Source organism: Rhagoletis pomonella, unplaced genomic scaffold (genome assembly GCF_013731165.1).
Source record: "Rhagoletis pomonella isolate Grant_MI unplaced genomic scaffold, Rhpom_1.0 Rhpom_scaffold_00003, whole genome shotgun sequence".
Taxonomy (NCBI): Eukaryota; Metazoa; Arthropoda; class Insecta; order Diptera; family Tephritidae; genus Rhagoletis; species Rhagoletis pomonella.
In genome coordinates, this window is record NW_023458557.1 from 97,418,837 (window position 1) to 97,437,094 (window position 18,258).

Consider the following 18,258-nt stretch of genomic DNA (forward strand, 5'->3'; position numbering starts at 1 on the left):
AATGCGATTGCTTTATAAAAAAGAGAACCATTTTGAAATGTGAGTGTTTTTGCTCTCTAGAAAATAATTTATGCAACTACACATACGCGGTTTTGCATTTTGTTGATACGCGGTTTTTTTACTTAAAATGACGATATGTGCATACATATGAATGCAAAAAAAATATGTATGTATATACGTGCACAACTATGACAAATATTTATATTTTATTCGTTATTCCACGAAACAAAACCTAACCACTTTGCTTTAATTTCATTTCAACTTTGGTAAATTTTATTAATTTGGTAAACTTAATTCTTACATTTTAAAATTTTATTTCTCTTACAATTTACAATTTCATGTATTAAGTCCTGAGCTCATAACTGCAGTTAAGTTGGAAATGGGCTGTTAGAAATACTCGTTTGAATCAATGGGCCGTATGCATAAAACCTAAGCAAATGATTTTTCTTAAAATTTCAGACCTTTTACTCAATTTTTTTTTCAAATAAATTTAAGTGAAAGGTATCAAATTTTAAGAAAAATCAATTGTTTCGTTTTTATGCATACGGCCCAATATATGTATATAATTGCTTTAAAATTTCTTAAATACAAATTTTTCATCAGGTCCCTTCTCCTATTCGTTATCTATGTATTATATTGTTATCCATATAGAAAGACTTTTCCGTATTGGAATCGTTAAATTTTATGATAGTCATAATCGATTTACAAAACTATCGTTATCATTATAGATGTTCCTACGGCTTAGCGATATCAAAATCAAAAAATTTATCGATTACCGTTCGGTCTAGACCAGAGATTCCCAAACTTTTTTTTCTCGTAGACCCCTTTCAAAACTCTACTGGTTTCGGTGGACCCCCTATTCTACATTTCTAACACATTCGCGATGTAAGAGGCAAAAATAAAAATAAAATATTTTCTTGTGTTCTATTTATAAAAATAATGTCATTACACTCTTGCAAGTTTTAAAAAACAGAGCTCGTAAAGCCATTAAAGTCCGCTCTCGCGTTTAAATAGCTTATTTGTGTTGATGGCATCATTTTTATTTTAACCGCTCGGAGTAATAAACTGGTTCGAAAAATATTTATCACTCACACCGAACCGAACCGAAAAGCTTTTTTCGGCAAACTTTAAATTCAGAAACTGACAAATAAAGAAAAATAAAGAAAAAGCCGAATCGATGACGAAACAACAAAGTAAGCAAAAAGCACAGAAAGTGTTCCGCCGTCTCATCTTCTTCAAGGCAGGATGGGCAAATGGAGTTGTCATTTATGCCTATTGCAGTCAGATGATTGTGCCACGTGAAGCGACTAGTCAGTAGTAAAATAAATAGACCATCTGAGATTAAAGTCAACATGAGTTTTGCCTACCTGCATTCCCTCGATACCTTCTCAGTCATTGCTGAACGAAGTATTCACCCAACTTCTGATGGTGGTGTCGATGGCCGGAGTGGGAAGTGCTATAATTGGTTGAGAATCGAGGAATGCCCGGTCTAAGCCAACTGTGGCCAAATGGTCAGATGTCTCATTACCAGGTACTTTCGAGTGACCTGACACCCAAAGTATAGGCTTGCATTGCCGAACTTGTTTGGCAGTAGTTAGAGGGTTTACCAATGCCTCAAGTGCAGCTTGGCTGTCACTACAGGCACGTAAACTCCATTCCCTCCACCTATTTTCCACCACTTAGTCCATGGCCTTGAGGATTACAAATACCTCAGCCTGGAATACCGAAGCATATTCTCCAAGAGAAAAGTGAAGTCATAGTGGTGTAACTTTCCTTTACCATTGAATAGATACAAGTGCTCAAATCTCTGCCGGCAGCAATTTCCGCCTCGCCGCACTCAGTATTATAACAACATCCGTCTCTTTTTGGTCTACAGGTGGCTTCTAAGGTTTTCCCATGTATGAAGACACGAAGTTACGGTAAGTAAGTTAAATAAAAAGGCTAGATAAATTCCAAAGGCTTGCTTGCACACTTGTTGCGTGCATTGTTGCAATTCGTATGATCAGTCCATAAAAGTGGTCAAATACTAATTATGCTCACGGTAGAATACTGACGGAGGTTTCAGGGCTTCCCAGCTTGGTGGATTACGCACTTTCGAGGCCTGCTTCCACTATATCGTTTACCACCCTCCCTCAAGGAAGGAGTGAAAACAAGACGCTCCAAAGAGTGGCAAGTCCATTCATGTATACACAGATGATTAAAAGCACGAGGGTAGGGTTGGTGTAGGTGTACGCTCCGAATACCTTGTAACCTCATTTTCGTCTTCGTCTTTCAACGACATTTTGGTGGCAATCAAATCTATCAGAAGGAGTCGACAACCTCCATGTAGCCAAGCTCCTTGTAACGAGATGGTTAAGTAATTTCGCCTAAATGTGATATGGCTCCAGGGACACTGCGACATAGAGGGGCACTGTTAGGCTGATGAACTGGCGCGATTTGGCACCAAACTTCCTTTTGAAAATATAAAGTGCCCTACTCTATCTAGACGTAGACTATCCGCTCTGCAGAGACAATTCTCGATAACAAAATTGAAATTGCTTCCCATTTTTTATGGCTGCGTAGCATTCATAGAATCTATTTTATATATACTCGTAGTTATATCTATTTTCGGTTCTGATTTTTGATGATATTAAATTTTCGATTTTTTCACTATAATTGCCTTCGTTTACCATCATTTTTTCAGTGCAAATAACAAATCATCGCTTTAATGAGCAAGAAAAACCTCAACCACCTACATATGCAACCAATACAACAAACAAGTTCTATGTACATAGTCTCATTTGTACAAACAGATAAGCAAACAAAGTTACCTTAACCTACAAAAATCGGATTTAAGTTTTTGTTTTTATTGTAGTCCTTGTTTGCTAGAGGTAATTTTTATAGAAACGTATGTATGTATGTATTTAGCTTGTAACTGTCACATGGCATTTACGCAAATACCACTAAGCCTATGACGCAATTCAGAAAAAAAAATCGCTGACATAGAAAATCTAAAATTTCATCATTTAGCTAGGTAAAGTATGCCCTTGATGATGGAAAGTTATCAAAAGAGATTATATCTTTAGCTTTAATAACACTGTACAACAAAAACAAAAAATTTCAAAACACACGAAAGCATCGATATACTCACGAGACTATGGGCCAAAAATAGTAAAACTTCGTTTTTAGTTTTTCACTCTGAAGTCAGGATTTCTTTTTTTAAAGGACTTTGTTTGAAATTTTACAGATATGATTAATTTAAAAAATTACAAACAATAAAGCCAAATACAAGGCCGAATAGGTATTGAAAATGCGCTTTTAATAAATTTTATCTCTTCAAATTAATAAAGTTTGCAGGACGAAATTCGATGACGAGGTCATGCGTATATTAGTCCTGAAACAATAATTTTTTTCAAAAAAAAAAAAATATTGCAAAATTTCATGGATATTTAAGGACAAAATTTGAAATGACATTTTCCATAATCATTCGTCCTTATGCACCAAAAAATTTATTCTGTTATAATTCTGCAGAATTGGTATCCTACATTGCACGGAAGTGTTTAAATAATTTTTTTCAAAGACCTTTTAAAAAAAAACCTGACGTCAAAGAGAAAAATTAAGTACGCAGTTTTACAATAATTTACCCATAGTTTCGCGTATATTTTCATTTTTTTGTGTACAAAATTTCCTGGCGCATGGTGTAATATGTGAAAGTATTTTTATACCCGAGCGCACTTGTGCACAAGGGTATATTAATTTTGTTCACATAACGGTTGTTTGTAACAGCCAAAACGAATCGAGATAGATATAGACAAATGTATACATAAATGATCAGGATGAAAAAAGAAATCGATTAAGCCATGTCTGTCTGTCCGTCCGTCTGTCCGTCTGTCCGTGTACACGATAACTCGAGCAAAAATTGAGATATCTCAACGAAATTTGGTATGTAGGTTTCCCTTAATCCAAGGTAGGTTGGTATTGAAAATGGGCGAAATCGGACTTTAACCACGCCTACTTCCCATATAACGGTAATTTCCAGAAATACGAAAACTGCGATATTTTAGTAACTACTGAAGATAATTCACTCAAAATTATTTTTAGACGAAAAATAAGAATATTATAAAGTTTTGGAAAATGGGCGTAGCCACGCCCACTTATGGTTACATGTGTATATCTTGGTAACCGCTGCACCAATTTCTTCCAAACTTGGTACAGTTGTTGGCCTTCGCATAACATACCAAATGGCCGAAAATTTTTAAAATCGCTCAATAACCACGCCTACTTCCCATATAACGGTAATTTTCAGAAATACGAAAACTGCAATATTTTAGTAACTACTGGAGATTATTCACTCAAAATTGATATTTATAATAAGTTTTAGACGAAAAATAAGAATATTATAAATTTTTGGAAAATGGGCGTAGCCACGCCCACTTATGGTTACATGTGTATATCTTGGTAACCGCTACACCAATTTCTTCCAAACTTGGCACAGTTGTTGGCCTTGGTACAGCATAAAAAACCGCCGAAACTTTTTAAAATCGGACAATAACCACGCCCACATCCCATATAACGGTAATTTAGAGAAATACAAAATCTTCGATAAATCATTAAATATTGAAGCTAATTTTTTCAAAATTGATGCTTGCAACAATTCTTTACCAAGAAATACGTTTATGGTAAAATTTTGGAAAATGGGAGTGGCACCGCCCACTTATGATCACATATAAGTATACCGGTAACCGTTCTACCAATTTGTACCAAACTCGGTATGGTTATTGTACTTGCCACGTGTAAGCAAAACGTTGAAAATTATTGAAATCGGACTAATATAACGGCCGATTCTCATATAACGGTAAATTTAAGAAATGCTTGAAACTTCAATATTTCGAAATTGAAGGACGCTAATTTACTCAAAATTGTTACAACTCGGCTTACCATCTAGCGGAAGGTTTCGGAAGGGTGAAAAAACATATATTTAATACTTGCGCCGGGTATTTAATGTTCGGCTCCGCCCGAACTTAGCCTTTCTTACTTGTTATTGTAGTGTGTTTGTTTTTCAAATCAAAGTAGGAGACTAGATGAAAAAGTTCGCGGACTTAAGTCGAAAGGGTGTGTGCTTGAGTAAATAATAAAAGAAGTTCTGTCTAGGTGGAAATATTCGACTTTGTTTCGTCATCATTGGTTAATCCATGTATTTGTTTTAAGCTCTACTTTCAATTTTCTAAGAATCCAAAATCTGTAGGTATCGTATCTGGACTACAATGAGGCCAAGTATTCTCTTTAAAATGGGTCAGTAGAATGTCCTCTGCATCGCAGAATACAATAGTCACCCTATTTTCGACTTTTAATCCTTGAACCAAAGCGGGAGTTCTACTTTTTTAATTTATAATTCGACTCTTAAAATCCCATCTCTGTTCTCGCCCACAAAATTCGCGTGGTCACTTGACGCAATATCCCTCTGATTTTTGAAGTTTTGTGAACATTTTCGGCACACAGATCTTGAGATCTTGTAGGTCGAACCCTCGACGCCTACCTAGAGGATAATACTACCAACATAACTTACCACTATTACCCGAACGACATACTCTTTTGCCACCCCTCCTGCTAATCGTGTCACCTTGAACTAACCTCGGTGTCCTATCTAAGCCATTTGAAACTAAAAATTCATCAAGTATAATTTTTTGGAAAGAATTAATATATGAATACCGATCTTTGAGCATTGTTTCCCGGAAGGAATTTTCGTAGTAGATAGCTTGAGCTTAATCTGGTTCACCCAAAGACTTCCACTATAATTAGCAATTTTTTCCGAGATGATGTTCAACTGCATACTTTTAGGTACCAAGCCTTGTCGAAATTTGGGTACGAACAAAGAAGAGGATGCAAAGAGGAGTGTCTTTTACATCTTTTCATTATACGCAAACGATGGATCAAAACTCATGTGGGCCTTCTTTCCGCTTCAATTTTGGTCGGTTTTGAAGAGATGTAGGCTTTCTATGAGTAACAACTCCACTTATTTTGTTCATGGACTTGGTTAGATTTTCATTTGAAGCAACCTCCGTTCCACTCTTATTTTTTAACTTTACGTTCAGCAGTATTCTATTCCATTTTCTTTGGATTCGTTCAGGGTATACTTTGACAGCAACGACAATATCCTGACTATTTGTCTCTACTTCTGCATAGTCGCACAATTTTTCAAGTGTCTGCGCGAAATTGTGTAGTTACTGCGTTAAATTGTCATCATTTTAATGTCACGCACAGGCAAGCAAACACACACGTACCAACACGCACGCACATAATGCCGCACGCTGTTATGCCGTGAGCGTTTTTAAAGGCCAGGCCGCACACACCTGCGCATGTGATTAAAATTACACGCGTGTGCTTTAATACGCGGCTGCCTTGGGCGTCTAAACAATTTTTTTGCCTTTTTTTTTTTTTTTTTTTTTTTTTTTTTTGAATTCATTAGTTGATGTGTGTGTTCATATTTTTGTTATCTCTGTATGTGTTTGTACGCCGCTGGCTAAAAAACACGCCTGCAATTATGCTGCGATTTTTTGCTCGTTTTCGCACACGTGACTTTTTGAAATTCTTTACCACTACTCTTTTCACAACACGCTCCTTTCGCCCGCATTCTTTTCCATTTAATTTTTTTATTGCATTCGCCTGCTTTCAATTTAGTTTACTTTCACGCTTTTTATTTTGCTTTTGCTGCTCGCACAGTTTCTTTCTGTATCTCTGTTTTTTTCCTCTTCATTTTTACACCCACATTTGAAAATACTGACTTTTTTCTGTTTGTTTATTTCGCTCACAATTCGCCACCGTTTATGTTTATACGTTTTTTTTTTTTGTGGCGCCATTTGTCGTTGGCTGTTTTTAATTACTTTGACTGCATAATTATGTAACACACGCTCACTTAAACGCCAGTAAAATGCTGACGCCACACACGCGCACACACCGGCTAGCCAGGCTCTCTCGCTGCTTTGTGGTTTTAATTTGTTGCAGTTGCTTGCAATTTTTTTATTTAACTGTAGCCGCCGCTTATCACTGGCCCGCAGCTGTGTGTAATTTTAGCGCAAAGGGTCAAATTCTAAGAAACAAAGTTGTTTTTGTGCTAAAAGATGAAGGACTTAAATTTAAAAGAGAGTTTCAAGGAAAGTAATTATGTGGTATACATAGTTTCTACGCTCTAAAATCAAGCGCTAAATAAAGTAATTTTAATTAATAGCAGGGCATTTTTACAAGCTGTGGTTGAGAGTGTGAATGGGTATCTTAAATAACGATGTAGACTCTAGATACTGAGTGTTGGGTCATTTGAGGAGTGTGTACAGACACCTGGTCCCTTCCACCAGACTCAACCATATTTTTCCAAAGGTATAATTGTAAAATCTTGCGCGTTACCTTGGCAAAGTGCCATTGAAGGCCTGATGCGAGCTTCATAGTAGTACCGTAATCGCCAAAAAGAGGTAAGCGACATATTTTTTTAATTTTTTTTTTTTAAGCTTAATATCTAGCTCTCTAGAAAAACAAACAACAACCCTCAAGAAATGGCGAAGAAATTTTCTTGTGTCAAATTTCCTTAAGGCAGTACGCAGCTCTTGAGAAAGTTACGACGCTTTCTACTACGGTTTTCTAAGAATCGGGTTATAATAGAAGTAACGGAACGGAGTGAACTGTCACTAAATTATCTGTATGTGAAATGAATGCAAATGGTTATAATGCACGCAAACGTAACGTAAAACGGAAGAATCTAAAATTAAAGGAGTATTTGTTTATCAAAAATATAATTTTGAAAAAAAATGTCGCTTACATCTTTTTGCCGTTAGCGTCTCTAGAGGCAATTCTACACTCGCATGCGCTATGAAATCGTCTGCCTATCTCATTGACCATAAGTAGTTATATCGCATAAAGTTCAGCATGAAAAGCATGAGGAGTTTTATGGAGCATTTGGTGACTGAAATATGACTTTGTCTCCATGGATGACCCAAGTTCCTCATCCCAATTGAATCTCTTTCGGAAGAATCCCTTAAAGTTTTGTGCAAATTTGAATCACTTGAGCCATCGACTCGCAAAGTTCTAAAGGAAAACTTCTTCTAATCTGTTTTCATTGAGGAAAGTGTATCACCTTTATATCTTTGGTCGTAAGAAATAACTGCCTAAGTCGACTTAAGAAAGAAATGAGTTATATATCCTATCGTTTTCTGCAACTGCTATTCTATGTGTATGTGAAACTCTCAACTCGTTAGCTAGGCTATTTAAAAAGTTATAGATGAAAATATTTTGGTTTCTCCATAAGGTTAACATTACAATCAAAATCCTTAAATCGTTTTATCTCGAATTCAGGTTTTTCGACTTTGGTGATTATTGCTTATAACCACAGATATATCGCACACCGTCTTCAAAAGGGTCACAACTCAAAGTTTAGAATTTTTGAGATTATGCGCTAAAAATGTACGCAGAGCTTTTATTTACCTCTCCGCAAAAGCTGGATCAAATTTTTGTTATAATTTGTTTAAAAAAAAAAACCTAAGGTAAATTCGCCCTGGCCCATATGATTATTATGTGCTAACAAATAGTTTTTTACATTTATACTTGTAAGCAACTTGGACTGGAGTAAATATACACATAAATTGCTTTATGTATGCACATTAGGGCGAGCCAAATTATCCAGGAGATTTTTTTTTTTTGACTATGCGCGTATAGCATAGAATGAGTCTAGGTGTCGTTCTAAGAAAATTTGCCAAAGAAACTAAGGGTCTAAAATCAATTTGGAGTTTGCCAATTTGCGAAAATAGCTTTCCTAGCATTTTGCTGTAATGTCGTAAAGTGCTTAAATTTTGTGTAAAAATATGCTCTAAAGGGGTTTTTGGTAAGCGGGATTCATTTCTGCAATTATCTTTTTCTTAAAACTTCCACCAGAGGGTGCAACAGTCAAAATTTTCACATTTACTTCGAAACCTATTACCGCAAATTGACCAATTCCAAGTTGATTTCAGACCCATGGTTTCTTCGGCAAATTTGCTTAGAAAAAATGTATCCGCTCTAATGCATTTATTATCATATATATATGTAAGTAATAAGTACCTTGTGTAAGTACATATATGTATATAAGTAAGCAGCTTAGTGTGTAATGCTACCCCTGTCATATTTATTAATAGCCTTTGTTACTCAGAGTAATAATATTTTGCTACAAATATTAATGTTTTGTGTAAACATCAACAAAAGCTTAGATTACTAAGCTGCGTTTTATTCTCACCTACCTGCAAAAGAATACTCAGATGGTTTAAAATTTCGTTTTAGCTATCCTATTTAGTGTTTTTCTGTTACTTGGTTACAAGCTTTTAATATACAAAAAAATATGTGAATGAAAAAAAGAAAACTACTGCCGAAGAAAAGGTTACAAGTATTTGTAATCGAAGGTATGTTATAAATATACTAAATAAATACACACGTACATTCATAGATACTTATGTGTATTGTGTTATAAGCATAAACAATAGCGAAATAAGCTGAGCAGGAGTTGTTGACGAAGTAGAAATTGAAGAAATGATATCGTTACATTGCAACAACTATCCAAATCCAAAACGAGATATTCTCCACAGTTATGAGTATGCTTTGGTAGTACCTGGTTTTAAGCACCCGTTTTCTGGAAAATTAGGGTATGGTAAATTCTTAAATCTAAGCTGGCAGCATTAATTATACCACCCGGATTCAAAAGAATTAAAAAAAAAACTCTTTTAGTTCTGTCGTGTCATATATTCCAAAAATTATATATACTTGGGGATTTTTAAGGGGGCTTCTTTAAAAAGCATCACCACCAAAATTGGGATTTAATCACGTTCATCCTAGTACACTTGAAAGTTCCTAAATAAATATGTACATATGTGTGCGCTTGATCAAATAAGGTGTACCAATACCGTACATATGTATGTAGTATATATGTAGCTATGTATCTATATAGATGCACCACATATTCGTACCTTAGAGTCAAGTGGCAGGTGTAAATGACAGCAGTGTCCTTGTGCCTGGCGCACCCGTAGGCGGTGTATGTCTTACGAAAAGGGCGACTAGACGTATAATAAACGTGGCTAAGAGTTGTAAAGGTGCGCAGTAGATTAGATTAGGTTTTAAAAAAAATGTTCACTGCAATCAGCTGCATAGAAGGGCGACAGCGTACGCAATAGGCAACGTTTTTCGCCGGCGTATGTGGCCTGTATTCGACGAAGGTGAACAAACTCGCAAGTAGGAATCTCCTTAGCCAGTCACCACAACGTGCATTCACTAACCTCAGTGCTTTAACAAAAAGTAAACCTAGTACACCCACAAAATAAATTCAAATTTAAATTCAAAAATTTTAAATTGAATTCAGCGACGTGTTTATACATTTCACATCGTTATTGTGTAGATATGCAGGGGCGGCAAAAACTATGTGAATGTCCGTGGCACACAACGGCACTCACATACATACATACATACAATATTGTCCTTTGCAACTGTTCTCTGCTCGCTGCATCAGTTAGCATATATACATATGTGCATTCACATGCAAGGTGGTGAACTCAAGTGCGCATTTAGCTGATCCGAAGGGACTCTCCATCGGATCATATGCGTCGCCTATTTATTGCAGGTATTTTCCTTTTATTCTTTATTTTTTGCTCTGTTTTTTAGCTATTTTATAGGCATTAATTCTCCCGGTTTTTGTACTCATGTATATATGTATATGTTTGCATATATGTTTAACTTGTGTTGACTTAGTTGGCTCGTTGACTTCTCTGCAGCTCCCTGCCAGATTTTGCCTTTCAACGACTGTATTCATTTTATACTGCAATACTTAATTTTAAAGCTTTTGCAATGCATTTAAAGAATGTAAAAATTTCACTTTTCTGCTCGACTGTATAGTTTTTCGTTTCTATTTTTTGGGGTTGTAAATTGTATGAACATTACCCATACAGGTAGAATGTAGTAAATAGCCTAAAGCATTTTTTTGGCATTTACCTTATCAAAACCGACAAACGATTATAGTGCCAAGTAAGAAGGTGAAGAAGAAGAATACCAGTGTTTATAGTTGCTCTTTGATGCCATTTTTCATTATGTGTATTGAATGATGCATTTGTGGAATTTTCGTTATCGAAAAATCTATCGAAATCTCTAAGATGTGTTTATTAAATCGTAATCGATATATTTAATATTGTTTGTCGATATGTATATATATCGAACTAAATGTTTATGTTTTTCGATATAGGCAAACATGTCGCTGCTATCCTTTTTGTAATAACGTACAAACAAACCGCTCTCGCTTGAATTGACTGTAAACCGTCAGCTGTAAAATATTGTTAAACAAAATGGTAGTGTTATAGTTTAAACTGCTAAAGCCAAAGTGGTTTAAAAGCAAAAATAAAGAGGTTTAAAATTTAAAATTTTATTAAATACTTCAATATTTGCCACAAAACCGATAAAACAGGGCCGTGAACAGTGCCACTGACAAAGGTTTAACAGCGCTCAGGTAACTCTCGTTACATTCAAACTTTTTGTGGAACAAATATTTCATATTTCGCACACAGAAAATGCGAAAAACTAATTCTTAGCACATCCTAATCATATAGGCAAGGGAGACTTTACCTTAGGTTCTTTCAACAAATTATAACAAAAATTTGCTGCAGCTTTTGCCGAAAGGTAAATAAAAGCCCTGTGTACATTTTTTTTTACATAGTTTCAAAAATTTGAAATTTTGAGTTGTGTCACTTTTGAAGATCGTGTGCGATTTGTATAGAAAAATATTAAGGTAGTTTACAAGGTATCGTAAGTGTCGTAAAGTTTTTAACAGTTTGTAACTATTTTTTAACGGCTGAATTTTCCTAATACGACTTTATGGGAGCTTGCAAATCCCTTAAATATAGTTTTAGTCATTTAAAGCTTAAGACATACAATAATACGACACACTATACAGCACCTTGTGAACTCTGAATTGATTTTTCGAAGTTGTATAATTTCAGGCGATATGCATTTCTATATTTAACTATACGACTTTAAATATGAATGCATAGTTAAACTCTTGTTATTGGTTAAATTAGCAATATTTAGATTAATTATGTACTGTGCAAGCATAAGTATTTTAAAGCTAATTTTAGCGTATTTCTTTTTTAAATTTTTGCATTACCACAAACATTTATAACAATAACTTGCCGGTCGTAACCTTCCATGTTCACCATTTTTACTAGAAACTTCAATTTTTTTTTGTAATGCTCACGATCAAATCTTAAAGTAATTCCAACTCTATTTCCCCTTTTTATCACACTACAAATTAATTAATTTTCCTAACTAAATAGGGACAGCGAACTTCTTGTCATTGCATACCACTTTTTCTTTATACTTTTATTCGTGTTTTTTCATCTGTGCCAGACACATTCTCTTTTGCCTCTCTCGGCAGCCGTCTAATAGAGCGTTAATTTAAATATTTCATTGCTCCTTTGAATGATGCCTGATGGCGTTTTAATTAGCCAATTTTTGAAATTTCCATATAAGTAAATGTATAAGCACACTGAAAATACATATTGACTAGTTACTTTCAAGCAATGAGAATGAAGAAAGTATTTACATATGTACATATACATATATTATATGCAGGCATATGTACATATAGTACTATTCTTACATTTACTATTGTATATACTCATATATACGTCATATATACGTATGCAAATATGTCTTACAAATGTCTGCAAATAATTTCAATTGAATTTGGCATTTTGTAGCAAAGAAAAAATAGAGCGAAGAGCTCGCGAAAAGAAAGCGCCAAGAAAGGGCTCAACCGTCCTTACGGTAGCGAGAATGTAAATAGGCAAGAGACATTTTATTGAGTTTTGTCTATTTTGCTATTTTTTTATCAAAATCTAGCTAACTATTTATCTAAAAAAAAAAACATGTAAATCAAAATCTCAGGCTTTGTAGAACATTCATAAAAAGTCGACAAATTTTAACAAACTAGTGAACCCGCATCGCGTTTAAGCGTCCAAAATTGAATTTGAAAAAGCTAAAAAATACTCCAAATGCTTTGGGAGTTATAAACGATTCGAGTGCCATATTTCATCTAAATCTGTACAGCCTTTTTTTAGTGAATCGCCTGTATTGATAGAAAAAAAAGGCCTACATTAAAAAAAAAAATAACACTATCACAGATCTACAGGCTAAGGTCGTTAATTTGACTTCTCATTTTGAAATTGGAAAGCACGGTGCAAATCTAATGACCAATTAATTTGAATTGTTAATCAAATTTTATTTTCACTTTTTGAACACGTTGCAACTCTGTGCAAATGTCGTTGAACTTTCTTTTTTTTTCTCAACTTATTCTTTCCTATTTTTTACATTATATAATTCTGTTATACTTTTACTAATTTCACGGAATTTCACACAAATGTACATATGTACATACAGATGTAGGTATGGGCACATGTATCGTCATACACTATGTAGTATGGCGAGTATTTGACTGCTTAAAGCAAAGAATTATTTCACCATTCACATACTTGCGCACACATTCGTTTTGAATCGTTCGTCGCATTCTAACTACTTATACGCGACACTTTGTAACTTGAAGCGGAAGGAAATGCGGAAATGTAAATGCCAACCCTTTTGACTTGTTCACTCTGCCTTTGTTTTATTTATTTTTTCTCTTATGCTTCCGCGGACACCGCTAAATTGCCAAGGGGAAATTAGATGGCGTAAAGTAAATAAGGAAAGCATCAAAAGAAAGCATATTTTAAGAGAGATATTATAAATTTAATTATGTTGGGGATTTCGTTTCTAAAATTCACGCTATTTTTTTGTATTTAACAATTCTCACATGAATAAATTCATATTAAGTTAGGTTTATTAGACTGGGTTCAGACACGAAAACCTTTGTAACGGCAACTCGGAAATTTGTGGGCGAGAGAGCGACGAGTTCTTTGTGCTCGGGTAACACGCTTTGTTCTCTTGTTCGTCTGAGTAATTTAAGTTGGCGGTTCACAGCTGACAACAACAATAGTGTACAAAAGAGTCGAAGTCTTAGGAATTTTTCAGCTTCGCAATTATTCGTCCCATTTTTTGTTTGTATACAAACATACGCTTTTTCGCAGGTAGTAGAACAATTTCAAGTCGGCCCGCTTCTACCGATTTGAAGTCTAGACAAAACCAGTTGCAGATCAGAAAGCTCCATGACAGCAAAGGGCTCTTAACCAACTTTTTCGAACTCTACTTTTTCCGGCTTTCAGACTGGTGGCGATGATTAGGTAGTTTTCAAGGGTTTCTATCGAAAGCGGATTGTGTATAGTTCACACAGAATCGCTTGTAGCGTTGTATGCTTACTCTGTATTTCGAGGGTCAGAAGATAGCGAGGAGTTGTACTTGGCTACATTCAGTTTGTCGTTCGTCTATCTGGTTTTATCCACAATACCTGCTTTGGTTTTAATGGTGGTTTAAGGGTAGCTACCGATGAATCCTCTGCCGCTACATTTAACTGTAGATTTTCATCTGGGTGTCTTCCATAGGGACTTGATCGCCAGAGCTTTTTGAGAGTCTGGGATTCTTTGCTATACTATTCGATCGTTGTTTTGCTAGTAGTGTACTCTTGAGTGACAGAAGATTTTTGATCCCTGGCTGGTTTCTTTTCAGTTAAGAGAGAAATGCCCGGACTGAACATAGAGCCACTGATCGGGGCTGTGACACAGAAGATTACTTATCAGTTGGTAATTTTGTTTTGTTGCTTTCTCAAAGGCAATCTTGGCAACTCTCAAAATTTCGCGCCTTTCTAAATGTGAAAAATATGTATGTATGTACATATGTCGCAATGCAACATACATAAATAAAAGTCGGCAAATCCGCAAACGTAGAACTAACAAACTTTTTTTAAGACTTGTATATAATTTCTTACGACTCTTAAATAAAAATACGTTTTAATCCTATTGTATCAGAATAAAAATTGTTACAGAAATGGTAGACTCCGGAAAAAATATTTAAAAAGTCTTTTGGTACTTTTTTTTTTTAACTTTTGCCACATTTTCTTGCACACTTACACAAGCAACATACACATGTATATTCATATGCCTGCATGCAGTGCGTTAATACTACATACTTTAACAAATATCCACTTTTACTCGCTACTCTTCTAAGGATATTCAAGTGTTTAAATGTATTGCGACACCAAAAATTCTAGCTCATATATTTACAATTACATGCACACACACGCGTATATGCATGTTTATCAACTTATTATTTATGCATTTACCGAGCAAAGAGCATTTAAAGGCGTCATAAATCTTTGCAAAAGCACTCACTATATATACTGTACACGCTCGATGCTCTGAAGCTGTCTTTGGTAGTGGAATGCAGGCATCGAGGCTGAAAGTACGCCTTAGTGGCAGAATTTAGTGCCAACTTGAATACCACAACTTGTTTACACTTATCTTTTAGACACATAAGGAGAGTGAAAACGAAAGACGTAGTGAAATATGTACGTAAGCACGTTGACGTAGTGAGTAAAGTACTAGGCAAAGTATGTGGAGTTGTCAAAGCATGGAATGCACTCTAATGCATCATCATACATGCCACAAAAGCGCATTTAAGAGAAGTGCGTAAATGCCAAGCAGGAAAATTGAAGTGTGGTTAACTATTTTTCTTTCGACGTAGTGCGGACCAGGGTTGTTGGTAAGCAAACCGCTTATCCAAATTAAACAAGACTTAAATAGCTTTAGAACTGAAATGTCTAAACGAGGAGAGCCACATATTGAAAAATATTTCAATAAAAAATTTCAATTAATTACCATAGAACAAACCGTGTGTCAGGTATATGAATTTCTTTAGTATTAAATTATAAAAGAAAGGAACTTTATTTCGCAATAATGTTCGCAGCAACCCTGTTGCAGATATATCATTGTCGTTTAAGATTATTAAATTTTATGCAATGTTCTGCTACAATTTCATTTTGATTTTGCCGTATAGTGATTCTATTTAATTACAATATGCTAATATGAATTTCAAAATTGTACAGGAATGTCACCAAAGTACATACATACAACAAAATATGTACAGTCACTCAAACATGCATTCGCAATGTGATTTTTTTTTAAATATTCACAATGTTTTCTGAGTTAAAGTTTTTATATTAATTTAATTAATTTTAAAACAATAACCATATTTTTTCGATAGTTTTTTTTTTTAATTTAATAGAAGCTAGGTTTTTGTGACCGCTTTGAATATTTTATGATATAGAAAATTAAATCTAAAAATAAGGTTATGTACGTACATATGTATATAAGCGTCGAAGAAAATAAAAATTAAAAATAGCGATAATAAATGTATCGCAGAAATTATAATTCAAAAATAACTGTTATTTCTGACAGAAAATAAAAATCATACGATATCGATTAAATTTTAAAGGAAAACTAGAAAGCTATGAGCTTTCGTTGCGGTCCCTGATTCTAATACAATAAAGTTCCACTTTGATAAGTTTATGATCTGAATTTCATAAATTAAAAATACAATGGCTTTTTTTTAATTTTTTTTTATTGTTACTTCTGCATACAACCACATCTTTTAATCTGTTCCAGTACGAGTCAGGTTTACAGGATTTAGTCAGTACCTACAGGAAGTCGTTTCTATAGACAAAATACCTGTAACTGGGAACACTTCTGAGAGATTAAATGAGTAACTCTTCCTAGTCAAAAGTTACGGAATTTTGTTCGGAGTTTTTCTTCCTGCAAATTCCTGAAAAGTATTCAAACGATAGGCAGGGTTGCATCTTTAAACAAAAGCAGAACGCGGTGAAAGAAAAAAGCCTTACATTTGTTAAAAAAATAAAAATAAAATAAATAGCGAAATATTTGAATATGTACTCAATTATTCTTAATTATATAGATTTTAATAATTATTTAGTGATTTTTCAGCCAAACCAGTTTTGTACCAATGACATGTAAACAAACCGAAAAAGTGCCGTTTTGCATTCCCGTGCACTTTTTCATCTCTTCTCCTTTTACCCTCACTTGAGAGAGTAAAGTTGTACTTGGCCAGTTCCACAAATTTTAGTCCGAAGTTTAAAGGTACAGACCACATTTTTTAATAAAACTTTGATGGTTTATCGTTGATGGTTAACTTTTTTGTGTACCCAACTTTTTTGTTGTTCTAGCGATCTTTTGTAGTTTTCGCTACAAAAATATAAATTTAAAAAAATTACAAAAAAGTCGACGCGGAAAAATGCTAAAGATCACCAGCCAAAGAAATCTTTCAAAATTTTGTATGAAGCTTGAAACTCGCATTAACGATATCTAAAAGAAATTAACAAAAACAATTTTAACTCGAAAAACCATTGCATGTATAACATTAACAATATTTAAAAAAAAAAAAAAAAAAAAACAATTTTAACTCGTGAGCGTTTATTTGAGCAATGTATGAAATTCGGAGCATAACCTTAAACGTTAAAGATAAAATAAATATTAGTTATAAATATTCTAAATTCTCTTAAGTACCCTGCAGCGTTTACGCAGTTAAAATATGTACTGGGTAATACTCAATACATATGGGTGTTTCCATGAAAATGTCAATCAGGACTGAAAAAATAAAAACAACTGAAAAGGGTTTTTAAGACGAATTAATAAGAGAAAAATACTCGAATTTTTATATTATAGAAGTATTTCAGCTTATAGGTATTTTAAAACTCAAAAATGGAAGAGTAAAACTGAATGTCTCTTCGACTCAGTTTTCTCTAATGAAATGAACTATTTTCTCTTTTCTATTAACTAAATTAAGAGATTTGAAACATTATAATTACATCTTAAAATGAAATTTGCAATAACAACTTACTATAAAAATTTGAAAAATGAGAAATTAGAGCTCGAATAACGGTAATTTTTTGATTTGCTTCTGATAGTATTCTAATGTCGCGTACGTTATGCAAAAACATTGTATATCTATGTCATTTGTATATTGGCAGTCGCAGGTAATGTAGATTACAATTCTTAAGCGAGAATTCTTCCAGCTAAAGATATACAGTAAAATTTTCTTTCCAACCGAAGTAAAAAAAAAAATTATTACCCTTTAAGGTTTGTCGCATACGTTATTGTAGGTACGAAAAATTCAATCAAATACATCAAAACCAATGTTAATTGCAAATTTTCCATTTAAATTATTTAGAATAGTTGTAAAATAATGAAATGGTGGCGAGAAGAGTTCTCAATAAATACATTTTATTACTTACGAGAAAAATTATGTCGCGCACGTTATGTCGCGTACGTTATTGTTTTTTTTTTTTTT

General features: G+C 34.1%; 2 protein-coding genes across 5 annotated transcripts in view; one reads left to right on the forward strand and one right to left on the reverse strand.

The window, feature by feature from the left end:
* Window positions 1-18,258, forward strand: part of LOC118735905 — a gene marked incomplete at its 3' end in the record, with an annotated part of 539,363 nt that overhangs the window by 504,640 nt on the left and 16,465 nt on the right.
* Window positions 1-18,258, reverse strand: part of LOC118735910 (serine protease inhibitor 42Dd) — a 253,616-nt gene that overhangs the window by 195,345 nt on the left and 40,013 nt on the right. The gene's annotated exons all lie outside the window — the stretch shown is intronic.